Source organism: Pteropus vampyrus, unplaced genomic scaffold (assembly GCF_000151845.1).
Source record: "Pteropus vampyrus isolate Shadow unplaced genomic scaffold, Pvam_2.0 Scaffold122, whole genome shotgun sequence".
Lineage (NCBI taxonomy): Eukaryota > Metazoa > Chordata > Mammalia > Chiroptera > Pteropodidae > Pteropus > Pteropus vampyrus.
Genome location: NW_011888903.1, coordinates 637,176 through 642,961, shown reverse-complemented (window position 1 = coordinate 642,961; position 5,786 = coordinate 637,176).

The window sequence follows — 5,786 nt, the reverse complement described above, 5'->3', positions numbered from 1 at the left end:
TAACACACTTGGCAGACATTCTGACAAATGGTAGTTGCTCAATAGCTGTCTGTGTCATAATTGCCAGGGGTCCCAGGATCAAGGTCTTAGTGCTGGCCTAGAAGTTCAGGCAAGCTAAACGGGGCTGGGTCTACCCCTGGCACCACCATCACCCACCTCTGCCCTACTGAAGCAGAGACTGCTGTGGGACTACAGCTACCTTGGGAACTGCCTTGGTTTAGGTTGTGCTGGTCTATGCCGAGGGAAGAAGACTGGTCCGTGTGGTATGACCTTGCTGGTCTTTCTCCATTTTCACACACTCGCTTTCTTGCTCTGTGTTTGAAATTCTCTTGAAAATATGAAAAATTTAAAGTTGATGATTCTGTGGAAAGTTAATTAGGAGAGGTGCTGGGAACTGTGGAGAAAGCCCAGCAAACAGAAGCGGATGACAAGCTAGAAGGGTCCCACTAAGTCTCCTGAGGAAACAGTCTCTGAACATTCTAACTTATCTTTTTGTTGCCCCGTAATAAAGCAGGTTAGTTGTGGGCAGACATGGCAAACCGTCAGACAAGCCTGGAGGTAGGTACAGGGGAACAATTCATTAGTTAAGTGTGCCTATTAAGTGTGAGATGTTCTAAATGCCAGCAAACAAAACATCCAAAGGCACCTGGCCTCATGGAGCTTAAATTCCATTGGGAGAGATGAACAATAAGTAAAAACTTAGTAAAACAAGTAAATGATATCATGTTAGAAGATAAACGGTAGTATGGGAGAAAGTAGGGCAGAACTGGGGGATTGGAGGTGGAGAGGGAGGAGAGAGGGCAGGTCACAGTGTAAGTAGGGCAGCCTCAGAGCAGTGAGGGCTGAGCAGACTTGAAGAAGGTGAGGAATCTGCTAAGAGCTCTCTGGGGAAAGTGCTCCAGGTGAGGGAACACCAGGACAAGGGCCCTGAGGTGGGGTTCAGGAAATGTGTGTTCAGGAAATGGCAGTGCCTATGTGGCCAGTGTGGCCAGTGTGGCCAGCGTGGATGAAGAAAAGCCAAGGACAGTGGCAGGCCTGTGGGAGGTGCTCAGGTTCTGGTAGGTCTTGCAGGCTGTTGTCAGAACTTTGGCTTTTACTATGAAAAAGTGAGAGACATCGGAGGGTGTGCAGCCAGGAGGGATGTGATCTGGTGTGTTTGAAAAGGATCCTCTAGTTGTGTTGAGAATAACCGGTATGGACAAGGCAGGGACTTGATTTGAGCGCAAAGGCTACAGTTACAAAGGATGGTGACTCGGACCATGCTGGTGGCCATGGAGAGTGAGAAGTGACTGGGTTTGGACACCTTTTGGAGGTAGAGTCAAGCTAATTTCCCAACAGATTGCATGTGATATGTGAGAAAGGGAGAGGAGTCCAGGGTGACTCCGTGCATTTGGACAACATGCAGGGTGAAGTTGCCATCAACCAACGTGGGCGAGACGAAGGAAGAGCCAGTTTGGGCAGCGTCAGGAGATCAAATTCAGACAGGTTATGTTTGAGTTTCGAGACTTCTGAGTGGGGCTGTGGAGCACCATTAGGCATGTGAATCTGGAGAATTAATTCTCCCTATTGATCTCAGAGAAATCTGAGGGTAATTTTTTATCAGTGGATTCAATACTACTGACCAAAAAAATACAGATAATAATGACATCTATCAATTTTATCCCAACAAAAGCCAAGGATAATTTTCTAAAATCCTATTCCAAGGAGAAGAACCTGTCAAATTATAATAGGATTTGTTCTAACAGTTAACTTTTAAGGTTTGTTTTTTATTTGTTTGTTTCGTTTTGTTTTGTTTTGCGTCTCAAAATATATTTTCCCAGAGAAATAATTTTATGACTCATGGTCATAAAACTTTGGGCCAAGTCTCAGAAGTATATCCAATCTATAAAAGTAACAGTATGTTTGCAAAAAGCAAACAAAGGAAAGCAACACTACCAAGGTATTAGTAATTAAACAAACATACAAAACTTAATGATATTGGAGCTTTGTGCTTCCCCATTTTATGATTTGTGTGTTGAAATAGAATTTATCAACCAAACCCTCTCCCCAAGCAATGATAAAGACTCTTCATTTCACTGAACTGAGGGAGGTGGTCCAAGAATCTTGCTTCTTGGCAGCAGACCAAACTAGGGCAGGGGGCAGATGTGTGTATGCAAGGAACCTGGGGACCCAGGCACAAAGAACTCTCCCAGACTACAGCCTACCATTAGAGACAGATTTGGGATAGTAAGCTCTATTTTAAGCCTCATTTAAACTTTGATGGGGATCATTTTAGTCAGATCCAAACTAAGTAGAGCACCTGAGAATGTACATTTTTAGTGAGGCAGGATAAAGGAAAGGCATTTTTGAATAAAAAAGTATGAGCTCAGATGGGGTCTCTTGGGCCACAGACAGCAGGGGGAGGGGGGACACTAAGTATCTGAAGGGGCCCAGGAGAGGAAGTGAGAGATGGCCTGCAAGGCGGAGAGGAAGCAGGAGATGGATTGAAGGCACAAAGACAAGCTTGGCTTAGGTTCTAATAGCTGCTGCTGTGATATCAAGACTTATTTTCACAGGTTACCAATGCTTGAGTTATGCCGTCAGGTCTAGTTGGAAAAACTACACTTTTTAGTCTTTCCTTATTTGATACAAGTTTTCCATTTTCAGCTCATCCAAGCTGGCTTCCCAGTATAAATCCCCCTCACTCAGTCCCTACCTGAATCTTATTATAGGAAAGGAAAGGGAAAGGGAAAGGGAAAGGGAAAGGGAAAGGAAGGAAGTGGGGATATTTGTGTCGCCATTTTACCGTTCCATTCTCTCTCATCTTTACTGTGACGGTGAGTTAGTATTTACACAGTTTCCTAGTAAAAGGCCTTTGGGATCATAGAACCCTCAAATGTCGCAGGGCTATCATGACTTTCTCTTTTCATACTTTCTGTGTTGATGATGATTATTAGGTTTAATATTTGTATTTCTTCCTAGATCACAGATTTAATGAGGGCAGGCACTATATCCTGATGGGGTTCAGAACAGACTACCTGAAAACATGACACCTTGGCATATAGAACATTTTAAGTTGAGGAATTTGAGAAATGGAAGGCGCAGGAAGGTCTCTCTGACTTCTCCATTCTTCCCTGAAGCAGGTAATAAGATCCTGTAGGGGAGAAGAAAGTTTTCCTCAGCCCTGTTAGGGTCCCTGGCCGGGTCTGAAAATTAAATTGACAAAGATAGGTTAATAGGATGAAAGCATACAAGTTGATTTAATATAAGTTTTAGGTGACACCGGACCCTCATAAGGAAATGAAGACCTGAAGAAACAGTGAGGCCTGAGTACATTTCTGCTGGGTTTGATGAAGAGTGGACGGTGGTGGAAGAACACGATAGGACAAGGAGTATGAGGTCAGTGTTGTGAACTGAGAGAAACTTAGCAAGGCCTGTTTGTTTAGATTCTTCTCAGTGTCCCTTTGTCTTTGGAGATAAGAAGCCTCCTTTGCTCTGTGTATAGAGAGGGCACCTGTCACATGAGGATCTTATGACCTGTTTCAGGGGAGAAGGGTCGGGGAAGTTCAGAGTGACTTTGCTTCTGCTGTTTTTCAAACTCCTTCAGCTTAATATAGTCAATATGCTAAGATGCCATATTTGGGGTGGCGTGTCCTGAACCCCATCAACCCTCATGTAAGAGTTGCTCTTCCTAGACCTGAAGGAAAAGAACATCCTTATCTCTGAAGACAGAGGAATGCTGAGGAGAATCTGAATGGTCTTGCTCAGTTTCCCCATTTAGTGCACTTAGCTCATAGCTTTTGTCCCATCATGTTTTTCCATGACTTTCTACCCTTCATCAAATCTAGCATAAAAACACTCAGGTTTAACCACTTTTGTGGGTCTTCATTTCCTTATGAAGGCTCTGTTGTCACATAAAACTTCTATTAAATAAACATGTATGCTTTTCACCTGCGGCTCTGCCAGTCTATTTACAGGGGCCCAGCCAGAGAACCAAAAATGGGTAGAGGAAGAGATTATTTTCCTCTCTTACATTCCCTTGTTCACAATAATGTCCTAGGTGTGTAGGCGCAGTGCCTTGTGTAGAGTGGTTGCTCAGGAAATAATTAATAAATGAATGTGTGAACAAGTGAGAATGAGGAACAGGCTATAGACTTTTGGTGGAGATCCCTTAGAATAACATCTGGGAACTTTCATTGATTATAGAGGTTGATGGCACTGAGTGGTTATTAAGTCTAATTTCACTTCAAAAAGTAAGGCTTTCCTGTTTCCTGATAAAGGTATCAGCAACAGTCCTCTTGTATTTAAGCAGTCATCCCAGAGCTATGGTATTTTATAATTCTTCTATTTCTACAACTCTTGAATCTGGGCTTGCCTGTGACTCTCTTTGACCAATAAAATGTGGTAGAAGTGATGTTGAGATGGTCCTGGGAACCTAGGTCTTATGAGCTTGTAGCTTCCACTTTCACCCCTTTGGAATGCTGTATTCTGCATATATGGAAGTTCAGGCTAAATCACAGGATAATGGGGGGCCTTGTGTCTGGGTAGTACCTATACTCATGAGAGTAAATAAGGAACCAAAAATAGTTGGGGGAAAGGGCTAAGGCTAGTTCACCCACTGACACCAGAGAAAACGCAGAATATCTGGGAACAGATACAGGTAATTGGTTGAGGGAGTGGTGAGGCAAATGGAAGATCTCTTATAATTGCTATTTTTGTTAAACAAGATGTAGAAGTTGGCAGGCAGGTAGGCAGACAGGCAGGGAGACTGTGTTGGAGCTTTGAGAAGAAGGAGGGTGTGAACAGCCATCCAAATGAGTGGGCAAGTGATTTTACCAGGGAAATGTAGTACAGTTGCCTGGCAGCACCAAAAGTCTCCTTGATGTTTACTGTCATTAAAATGAGCAAGGCTGGTTTGTTTTTCTCCAGCCACATTCGCTTGCCCAAGAGCAGTTCCAGAGTAAGCAGAGTCAGGGGTTTTCCAGACAAGAAGAAAGGAAGGAGGGAGAGGCAAGGAGGTTGAGGGTCTATGCAAAAGAGTAGCTAAAATGATGAAACACTGAATTTATACTGGGTAAAAAGGGAGTGTGAGTAAGAGCAGATGAATAAAAAAAAGTGAGAGTTCTGTTGCAGGTGAGAATTATTGGCACTAGGAAAGGTGAGCTGGAACGACGGGAGGTAATCGTGGGCTGCATGAAATTGATACTGTGGATCACACAGTTATAAGTAATTAGTAAGTTCAAGGTTATGATCCTGGGAATGGTGGCTGGGTTAGAAACTAAAAGGCTGCATAGACATTGCAGGAGTCATCTATATAGATACTGAAATCACCATAACTTATTAATTGAGCCGACTGTATTACTGGCTATTATTTCTGCTGGACGATCGCAAGCGATGCTAACTTTTCATTGAGAGCACTCACCACAGTTTGTACTGGTCGAGTGATTATTGCCAGTAATCAGGACTAACAGTCTGTTTTGCTTACTGACATATAGTTGGCGCTCAAAGGCAAAATGAAAAAAAAAATTCTATTCTAGCTATGGAACAAATATAATAAATTATAGAGCCAACGAGTTTTTATATGAAAATGAAGGCAAGGCTCCACGCGGGTATACATATATTTTTGTCTCCTGTACTCCCTGCTGTTTCTCGGTGCTTAGAGTAGTGCTTGAAACATATTAGGTGTTCAATAAATATATATTGAATGAATAAATAACGAAGCATCTTCAGTTCCCCTATCGCGCCTGCGCGAGAAGCCCACGGGTCTGACGAGCCCTGGCTCTCTGCGCCTGCGCGGCCTCGGCCTG